This window comes from Tachypleus tridentatus, chromosome 13 (genome assembly GCF_004210375.1).
Source record: "Tachypleus tridentatus isolate NWPU-2018 chromosome 13, ASM421037v1, whole genome shotgun sequence".
Taxonomy (NCBI): Eukaryota; Metazoa; Arthropoda; class Merostomata; order Xiphosura; family Limulidae; genus Tachypleus; species Tachypleus tridentatus.
The window spans coordinates 111651263-111662426 of record NC_134837.1 but is presented as its reverse complement, the minus strand read 5'-3'; positions in this window follow the sequence as shown (position 1 = coordinate 111662426).

The following is an 11164-nucleotide window of genomic DNA, read 5'->3' as shown; positions in this document are numbered from 1 at the left end:
GTATGCAAGCTGTCATTAGTGTACAACTATATGTGGATAAATACAGATAATGACAGATGTTGCTTTTGTAATAAGCACAAATACGTCATCTGTCAGGTGTACAAATAAGGATAGTTATTCTCTTAGCATCAAATTTTACACACGCGATAACAAACCGTGTTTTATTCAGTTTATGAATATTCGTTTCAATGTTTGAATGAAACTTTCGTTCATATTAGTTTACTAAACAAAATACTGTCCGAAATCAGAATGGTTTTTATTTCATTCTTAATGACGTAGTCCTCAATGAAAAAGCAACTTTAACAGATTCCTGTGTCATTCGAGTATTCATGTTTGATACGAAGCGCATCTCACTGATTACTATTTGTGATATTGTATTATATTAAGATATTATTTTTATCACACTGATCCTAACACGATTTACGATTTACAGACATAGCATACTGCCATTTAGTTTCAAATCAGTTTCTCATTAAAATGGAATATAAATAACTCCAATAAACACACCCATAACACACCACGATTCCCTGGCGAGACACTAGAAGCATACTCAAGTTCAATCAATAGAAAAATAACCATAACCGAACTAAAAATTAATGTCAAAAACTTGAAGAACACTTCCCCCGGACATGACCAAATACCAAATATTATTCTGAAAAAAAGTTCCACTCTCCTGTTACAACACCTCACAAACATCATGAACATTTCACTAGCGACCGGATATTACCCTGACACGTGGAAAAAAGCCATCATAACAACGATCTCTAAGAAACAAACCAACAGAACAAATCCAGATAATTTCCGCCCCATCAGTCTGTTAAGCTGCCTTGGCAAACTGATGGAGAGAATTATCTCCAACCGTCTCCAACCGTTATTCGATTTTTGCGAATCGAATAACATCCTTCCAGAATTTCAAAACGCCTCCAGAAAAAATAGGCAAACAACAGATCACCTCACACGACTCACCGAATCAATCTATTGCCCCAAGGATCAGTCCTCTCTCCACTTCTATACATAATTTTCGTCAGTGACATACCTTTCCCAAATCTAGCATACACACACAATTCACAATACGCAGACGACATCGCTATCTGGAGCACCTCCAGAAACCCAGTGATGGCCATGTCTCGCGTACAAGAATCACTAAACAACGTCTCAACATGGAGCAACAAGTGGAGAGTCGTGTTAAATCCAACCAAAACACAAGCAATCACCTTCTATAGGAAATTAAAGAAGCAAAGAAAAAATCTAGAAAAAATAAAACTATCACTCGGAAACACAACCATTAACATGAGCAAAAACATCACATTCCTTGGCATCACTTTCGACACAAAACTAACATGGAAAAAACATATAAACAATATACACTCATCAATCAGAAAAAGGATTTCACATCTAATGGCTCTTACCAGTAAACAATCGAAATGTTCACCAAACACCATTATACAAATATACAAGGCTTACATCCGTCCACTAATAGAGTACGGTGTCAAGTAACATACAGTATGTCAAACAACACACTCCAGAAAATCCAAGTTCAACAAAACAGAATATTAAAATCTGCATTCAATCTACCATCATTCACGCCAACAAATTATATACATCAAATTAGCAATTTACCAACACTTAGAGATAGAATAACGGAAATATCACTCAAATATTATCTAAAAGCAGAAAATAGAAAAAAACTAACGGCATCATTACACAAATTATCCAGTGCACCAACAAAATACATTTCACCTTACAACATATTTCAAGAATCACAAATTACTCAACAAAGAATCTAAATAAATAAATCCATGTCAATAATATGTATTCCTTTTTTTCAGATACCGGGCACACGACAGGCAAAACTTTCGGCGCCTGTCCTGTGAAAGTGGGTTTTCTCGGGGCACTCCCGTTTTCCCCCACAGCAAAAACTTAGGCATTGGATTTTTAGATCCCAGCCCAGGCAACTTTTTTGCCAGACCCTGACTCGGGTCGTTTGAATCGAATTCACGTTCATATTTGCTTGACTTCTTCCTTTCGGGACGGGTCCTGGCCATTCTTTCCGGTGCTGCCTTTGCCTCCACCCAAGGCAACATTTAGAGAGACATCCTCCACCCAAAAAAGAGTTAATAATAATAATTAAAATAAATAAAAAAACAAAAAACTTATTCCTAATAACAATTCACGAAAGGGGACGAAGAGGAACCACAACGTTCCTTAACACCCCAGTTGAAGAGAGAACTCTTCTGATTTCTCTCTCTCTAAACTAAACCCCTGCCACGTTAGTTTGAGTTTTGACACCCATAACCCGAACACAACTTAAAGAAGAAAGGTCCACCTTTCGAAAGTGCTCTGATTAAAGTGTTTTTATTCGTTTCTTTCAAGACTTGTTGACCTACGTGTTTTAATAACATCATGGTTTATAAGGGTTACTATATTAGCAAATTTGAGGTCACAATATCATTTCGGTGGTAAGTGACATATTAAAATGTTGAATCAGCACTTATTCAACGTTCTTCAAAATTGATATCAAGAATAAATATAGATTTCAATCCCTCAGTAACTGACAATGAAAATAATAGATTCAGTCGTGTTTTATGTTTTTAGGCCACGTTTCTTACTGTTACAATACCATAGTGTTATGGATATTTCTTGCCCCAATGCTAAAGTGTTAGGCAAGCGGATACAATTTTAACATAACACATTATGATGACATTCAATCTAATGATAGTCGTCTTAGAATGGAAGCATTTTATTGTATAGTTGGTATATCTAATTTTCTTAAACATATTAAGCATCCCGTCGCTAAGGAGGCAGACATATGTAATGAAACATGCAATGAAGTAAGGTAGATTTTAAAATTTAAAAGAAATTGTTTTGTGTTTAAATTTTTCCTTTCTATTAATCAATAATATTATTTATTTATCTCAGTTTAATTTTTGCAACAATTATCTTCAACTTATTATAACGAATAATTGGCCATCTTCAAAAATCAGTATAGGAGCGGATCTCAAGATTTTAGGTTCAAAGTGATGGCTGAGTTGTTTTGATTAGGGAACGTAGTTTACAACCACATTTTAAAGAAACAAAAATGTCAAAATGATCTACTTCTAATACAGTTTAGCCACATATCTCTGGACAATGTTCAGTTGCACAATCTTTTCCTTAGGAAAGAACAGTTATAAGCTTTTTATATCCATTGTGAAAATCTGACTACTTAGGCATATGTTGACAAAATTTAAAGTACCTTCCTAAATGGCGTCACGTCCTTACACGTAGAGTGTGCTAACATTGTTTGTGGTGGAATGCAAGAAACAAATGTCGCCGCTATTGCATTAACACATAAATTCAGATGAATTTTTATTCCGACAGCCACTTCTGTGGTTAATTAGTGCCAATTAATTAAAAGTGTGAAACACTGTGGAAGGACATCAAGAACTGAATGATGAAAACAGGTAACAAAGTAATTCTACTACAGCTGGCATTTCTCCAGGAAACAAACATTTCTCTTTTAAGAAATGAACACAGTGTGTTACTAACTTGTGTGACATAGAAAATGGAAAAACGACAGGTTTTATAAATTTGCAAATTGTTACATCATGATTATAATGATGCATTATTAAGAATATTAATGCTCTTACAGCAAAACTTGAAATATTACAAGCATATAATTTTTTACAATTAAGCTGCACGAGAAGGAAGAAACACAAAATTAGTTAACACTATATAATTTTCTCAGAACCTGCAGATGTGCAAGATTGGGAAAAGAAAGAGTCCTGTTTTGACATGGGTTTGCGAAAGGACCGTAAAACACAGGAGCTCAATGATAATTAAAAAAAAACACAATGAAGACTAGAAGATGTGTGAGGCAGGATGAATAAACCGAAAGAGGCGATGGAAGAAAGTAACATATTGCCATTAAGATACAAAACTAATATTTAGATCTATCTATTGATGATTAGAGTAAAGAGAATGTAATTTAATTTTGTGGTGTTAGTCATGGAAAACATTTTCAGAGTCAGAGTTAAAAGACAAACACAAACAGACAGAATATGAGCTAATGAAGAGTATAAGGGAGGGTTATACTGTTGATAGGGTTGATATAATGAAAAAAGCATTCATTTGCAGTTGGTTAAATTTTGCAAAAGCGATATGGATGTATTTGTCTATTCTTTTCAAAAAGTAGTATTAGCGGAGGAATGTCAGCTACCAGATATGATAAGAGAATCACTTATTTTGTTATCTGGGGAGGCATTAGCATCATACAGTAAGATTGGGAGCAGAGAAAAATTGAAAATATTATGAGCTAGGTTTAAGAGACGGAATTAATTCAGCAGATTTATTGCAGGAAGAAAATTACAAAAGAAAACAATATATGAGACACGTGAAGTAAAATGTATCGAGGGATAAAACTGTACTCTAGACATTGACAAGACTGTACATTTCATGTTAAAATAGGAAAACTTGGTCAAATGACAAACACAATTAGCAATACAGTTAAAATATAGCAAGTAATCAAATTCATATCATATAGAGACGTCAACAGATTAATAAGTATTGACGAGGAAACCAAGTGTTGAAAGTAATTGAAAATCAAGCCAGCAGACATACTTACCACAAATAAATATAACTAGATCACGTCTGCCTGGGTAAATACAGTGATAAATTGCAAACCTCCATCACCTTGTTTCATGTGCTATCTAGTTAAACATGTATTACTACAGTAGTAGTAACACATAGTAGTAACACTATGCTTAGTAACTTATTATCACTGATGGGAAGGCATTAATGTAATGAGAATGATACAATAAATACCAAGGAAGGAACGTTACTCCAAAGGAATGTAACAGCCAGCATTAGAATTAGAACATAGCACAATGTTTGTTGGACATTCAGATATAGATACAACGAAAGATGAAACCATTGAAAACTATTACTAGCCATACGTGTATGGAGATAAGGATTCTTATATATAAAGCTGTCAAAATATACCAGTTAGCTGGTAAGATACACGATAGTAGACATGTATAACAAGCAGAATGAGATTCTATACAATGATATTAGACGTGTAGAATCAGCTAAATAATATTCTACAGAAGCAGAAAAATAGTGTGAAACTGACAGTGATAATCTCGTAGGTTGGAATTCCTCAAGAGCTGTTATTATATTTACGTGGTAATGTTTACTAAATAATAATACAAAATTTAGGGCAGACAATAGGACTATAAATGAAACACTTTGGTGTTTTTCCTATGGGAGTAGTCAACTCCTGAGATATGTTTACAGGTTGCAAAGAGTAATATGAATGTGGCACATTGTGGGTTTCAGTATCCACAACTTGTTCATTTATATTTTTACTTTTCTTATTTTATTATCATATTATTTTTCGTTGCGTGTGACCGTTTGAGAACGAAAGTTAATACTCATAGATGGTGCATCCCACTGCTATGTGAGTCCTACTTTTGCAACCACTTCAAAAAGACAGGAAACATCTTATATCCACATTATAGCCTGTGTTCTGGTGGCTTTGTTTTTGTACAGTGTTTTGATTAAGGCTTGTTTTGTATCATAAATATGTTTTAGTTCATTATAAGTTTGATCCTACTATTTAGTTCAATCCTTCCTTTTTGATGTAAATATTAACTAAACTGTCTAGATAATTGATTAGGAGTTAAAAAGGAGATTTTAAACTGTTATAGAAGAGGTCCCAGTGGTTAAATACACCATGGAATGTAACAATATGGTGTGGTATTTCACACAGTATTATCTCTATAGACATTAATGTGTGTCGAGTAATTACACTGTTACCTTAGTTTGAAGATAATGTATTTATGAGGTTTAATCTGTTTCCAGGCATTTAAATTCAACTGTGGGGACGTTATAATGGTACGGTTAATTCCATTATTCGTTGGTAAAAGAGTATCCCAAGAGTAGGTGGAGGGTGGTGATGACTAGCTGCCTTCCCTCTGGTCTTACACTGCTGTATTAGAGAGGGTTAGCGCAGATAGCCCTTGTGTTATTTTGCGCAAAATTCTGTTATCTGTTCATAGTAACATACAACAACTGAAATGGAGAAAAACCTTTCTACAGGAACACTTTGGGCCTGGTTAAAGCCAACTTTTGGAACAACAGTCGTTTTTGCTACTTGTGTTTTCTTCTTTTTACGCTGACTATTAGGATGACCACGAAACTATCCATCAGGTCGTGTTGGTCTACTCATTGTTGGATATCTTCCTTTCCTCAGCAAAAAACCTCATCTTGATTTTATAGAAGTTAGTAAGAAATATGGACACGTATTCTGGTATTTATGTTGTACAAATTAGATTTACTTGATTTACTAATGTCACATTTAGTTGTACTGATTTATAGAAAATAGAAAATTTTCAGAAAATAAAATCCTATTATATCATTTTTTTATATATTTAGTCAATGAAATCGAATTACATTATTTATTATTTAGATACAGCAAAGACAACAGAAGTAACTGTACGTAATAACCAGTGACAAAAAGGTAAAACAAAAACCCCTACACCGATAACGATTCTCTTTAAAATGACATATCAAGTGAACAAACCTTAAAATCAGAAGACCATTTACAATAGATTTAATAGTTTGATGAATAATAAATTAGTTTTTTTAATCGACACTTAATCATAAAATATCACCATTTTTTTTTCTTTAATTTGAAAAGTTTTAAACTTCATTTCCAGTTGGACAGTGTTGTTCGTGTGAATGTTAGCGATAATAAAACTATTAACTTGTTTTGGAAATTCGCGTAGAGCTGCACAAGGGTTATCTGGGCTAGCCCTAACTTAGCAGGGTAAGGCAACTCGTCATCATCCTACCCGCCAATCTTGGGCTACTGTTTACCAACGAATAGTGGGATTGACCAGGACGTTATAACAGCCACATTGCCGAAATTGCGAGCATGTTTGATGCGAGTGGGAATCTAACCCACGACCTTCAAATTGCGAGTCGAAAGCCTTTACCCACCTGGCCATACCGGGCCAATATTAACTTGAACTTACAAACCATTAAGAATAGTTCTGGCGATGCCACTAATAATCAACAACTTTATTCTAATGGATAGATATTTAATTATTAAAATATCGCTATCTGTTATTCAGTTTGGAGTATTTGAACTAAACTTCAATCTAAACAATGTTATAAGTGTGAAGTATTGGATGTGTAATGATTGTGCAGTTATAACACAAGTTTTAAAGGTAGACTGTGCTTTACCAAGATCAAAATGAAATCATAGGCTTTTGTTTTTTACCTACTTTAGCCTCAGATTGGGAAGTTAAAACGCTGTCATTCTTGGTGATTTTCTCGCTGTAAGGGAAGCTATGAAGAAAGATGCTTTCCTTGGAAGACCACCTGATCCACAGTTTCAAGCGACCCCAGATTTACATTAAAACGTTCTTTAGTTTAAGGCAAAGAAATGAACAACCTCTCGTCAATGAACAGATAATCCTGGAGAACAGTCGTTTGAACTATGAAATAATGATTGTTCTGATACATGAAATAAGTTTATATCAATGAGATGTCAGTTATGACATAACTCAGAGTTTTATAATTTGTTGAGTATTTTGATAAAATTACAATTATTTATTATTCATTACAATTATTATTATTACTCTTCACGAGAGAAACATACAAGAAACAAATAACAGAAAATTATCTAACTTTCAAAAAACAGTAAATTAGGTATTTTGGTATAAACAGTAAGTTATCAATACGTATATACACATTGTGACTCATGTCTATTAAGGCAAGTTCATCCATCACTTCTATAATTTCTAATATAGGATTGAAATACAACCACACTTCAATAAAATGTTTGATGAAACTTCGGGAGCCCGGCAATGGCAGGTGGTTAAGGCCCTAATGGTCGCGCGTTCGAATTCTCGTTGCATTAGGTTAGCGTTATAATGTGTCGGTCAATCCCTCTGCTTTGTATTTTTTTGATGTTTTTTAAAACAATTATTCCTAATTCGTTTATACACTTAATATGGTGTATAACCCTTATTTTTATTGAAAAATAATGTAGAATAATTTCATGTTTTGTTTCATTAGTTGATTTGATTCCCTAAAGTTTAGTTTGAAATGACCCGTTTGTAAATAGTTGGATTTAACCACAATTATAACAGACAATTATTATTTTTATCTCTCTGTAGATATTTTCAATTTGAACATTAAACACCCCACTATATGTAGGTGTTATTTTCACTGCGATATGAAGGACATTAACAATGATTGTAAATAAAAAAAAAATATTATCACGTGAAAATAACAAATGAAGTTGTATTTTTAATTGATTTTTTTGTTAATAAATGTTTCAGAATGTGTTAAATCTATGATTTTATTTATGTACAGTAATAACTGCTTTATAAATATTGGGTTATAAGTTTTATATAAGAAATGTCAATGGAGAATTGTATTAGATCTTCCAGCATACTGGTAAGAAACTTGTATTCATGCAACGTATTTTATCATGAAACACTAGCCAAGATACACATTTACTTTCTATTTGATCTCTAATCTGAACAGAGTACAAACAAATTATTGTTTGTTAGTGAATTACCAACATAAAATAAGTTATATTTTCATAATATCTGTAGACTAACCCTGCATTAACTTCTCACTTATTGCTGATGTCGGACATAGTTTAGTTTTATTAAGTTTGTTTGCTTTGAATTTTGCGCAAAGTAACACAAGGGCTATTTGCGCTAGCTTTCTCTAATACACCAGTGTAAGACCAGAGGGAAGGCAGCTAGTCATCACCACCCATCACCAACTCTTGGGCTACTTTTTTACCAACAAATAGTGGAATAAACCGTCACATTATAACGTCCCTACAGTTGAATTTACATGTCTGGAGACAGATTAAACCTTATAAATACATTATCTTTAAACTAAGGTAACAGTGTAATTACTCGACACACATTAATGTTTTTTTGAAGTGGGTGCAAAAGTAGGACCCACAGAGAAGTGGGATGCACCATCTATGAGTATTAACTTTCGTTTTCAAACGGTCACATGCAACGAAAAAGTATTAGATAATGAAATAAGAAAAGTAAAACATAAATGAACAAGTTGTGGGTACTGAAACCCACAATGTGCCACATTCATATTACTCTTTGCTTCCTTCAAACATATCTCAGGAGTTGACTGCTCCCATAGGAAAAACACTAAAATGATTCATTTATACTCCTATTGCCTGCCCTAAATTTTGTATTATTATTTAGTAAACATTACTACGTAAATATAATAACAGCTCTTGAGGAATTCTAACCTACGAGATTATCACTGTCAGTTTCACGCTATTTTTCTGCTTCTGTAGAATATTATTCAGCTGATTCTACATGTCTAATATCATTGTATAGAATCTCATTCTGCTTGTTATACATGTCTACTATCATGTATTTTACCAACTAACTGCCATATTTTGACAGCTTTATATATAAGAATCTTTATCTCCATACACAGATGGCTAGTAATAGTTTTCAATGGTTTCATCTTTCGTTGTATCTATATCTGAATGTCCAACAAACATTGTGCTATGTTCTAATTCTAATGCTGGCTGTAACATTCCTTTGGAGTAACGTTCCTTCCTTGGTATTTATTGTACCATTCTCATTACATTGAGGCCTTCCCATCAGTGATAATAATTTTACTGTAGTTTTCTAACCTCTAGTGATAACTTCACTGTGACATATATCCAGATTCTCATATTATAATAACCGTTTATTATTTCTTCTCCCTATTTTATCAACAGTTTACATTTCGTCATTATTTACTTCATGAAGTATTTATTACTTAACTACTGTCCATGTTTCAGTATTCTATCTAATTTATTTGTTACACTGGCTATGTGTTACCACTACTACCACTGTAGTTTACGACGTGATAACTTCTACGTCATTATCAAAGCAATCAGTTATTGTTGTGAGTATTTTAATAACACTTTCATCTGCCAACAACCAATAGCTCTTGCTTTTCCATTTATCATAATATCTTCTAAACCATTATTCAAAATTTGTTCTCTCTGTCTTCAATACAATACGCTATAGTGTTCTTTGTCTCCACAGTTTCCGTATTCTGTTTGAACAATACATGTTTAACTAGATAGCACATGAAACAAGGTGATGGAGGTTTGCAATTTATCACTTTATTTACTCAGGCAGAACTGATCTAGTTATATTTATTTGTGGTAAGTATGTCTGCTGGCTTGATTTCCAATTACTTTCAACACTTGGTTTCCTCGTCAATACTTATTAATCTGTTGACGTCTCTATATAATATGAATTTGATTACTTGCTATATTTTAACTGTATTACTAATTGTGTTTGTCATTTGATCAAGTTTTCCTATTTTAACATGAAATGTACAGTCTTTGTCAATGTTTAGAGTACAGTTTTATCCCTCGATACATTTTACTTCACGTGTCTCATATATTGTTTTCTTTTGTAATTTTCTTCCTGCAATAAATCTGCGGAATTAATTCCGTCTCTTAAACCTAGCTCGTAATATTTTCAATTTTTCTCTGCTCCCAATCTTACTGTATGATGCAAATGCCTCCCCAGATAACAAAATAAGTGATTCTCTTATCATATCTGGTAGCTGACATTCCTCCGCTAATACTACTTTTTGAAAAGAATAGACAAATACATCCATATCGCTTTTGCAAAATTTAACCAATTGCAAATGAATGCTTTTTTCATTATATCAACCCTATCAACAGTATAACCCTCCCTTATACTCTTCATTAACTCATATTCTGTCTGTTTGTGTTTGTCTTTTAACTCTGACTCTGAAAATGTTTTCCATGACTAACACCACAAAATTAAATTACATTCTCTTCACTCTAATCATCAATAGATAGATCTAAATATTAGTTTTGTATCTTAATGGAAACATGTTACTTTCGTCCATCGCCTATTTTGGTTTATTTATTTTGTCTCCCACATCTTCTAGTCTTCATTGTGTTTTTTTTTATTATCATTGAGCTTTTGTGTTTTATGGTCCTTTCGCAAACCCACGTCAAAACAGGACTCTTTCTTTTCCCAATCTTGCACATCTGCAGGTTCTGAGAAAATTATATAGTGTTAACTAATATTGTTTTTCTTCCTTCTCGTGTAGCTTAATTGTAAAAAATTATATGCTTGTAATATTT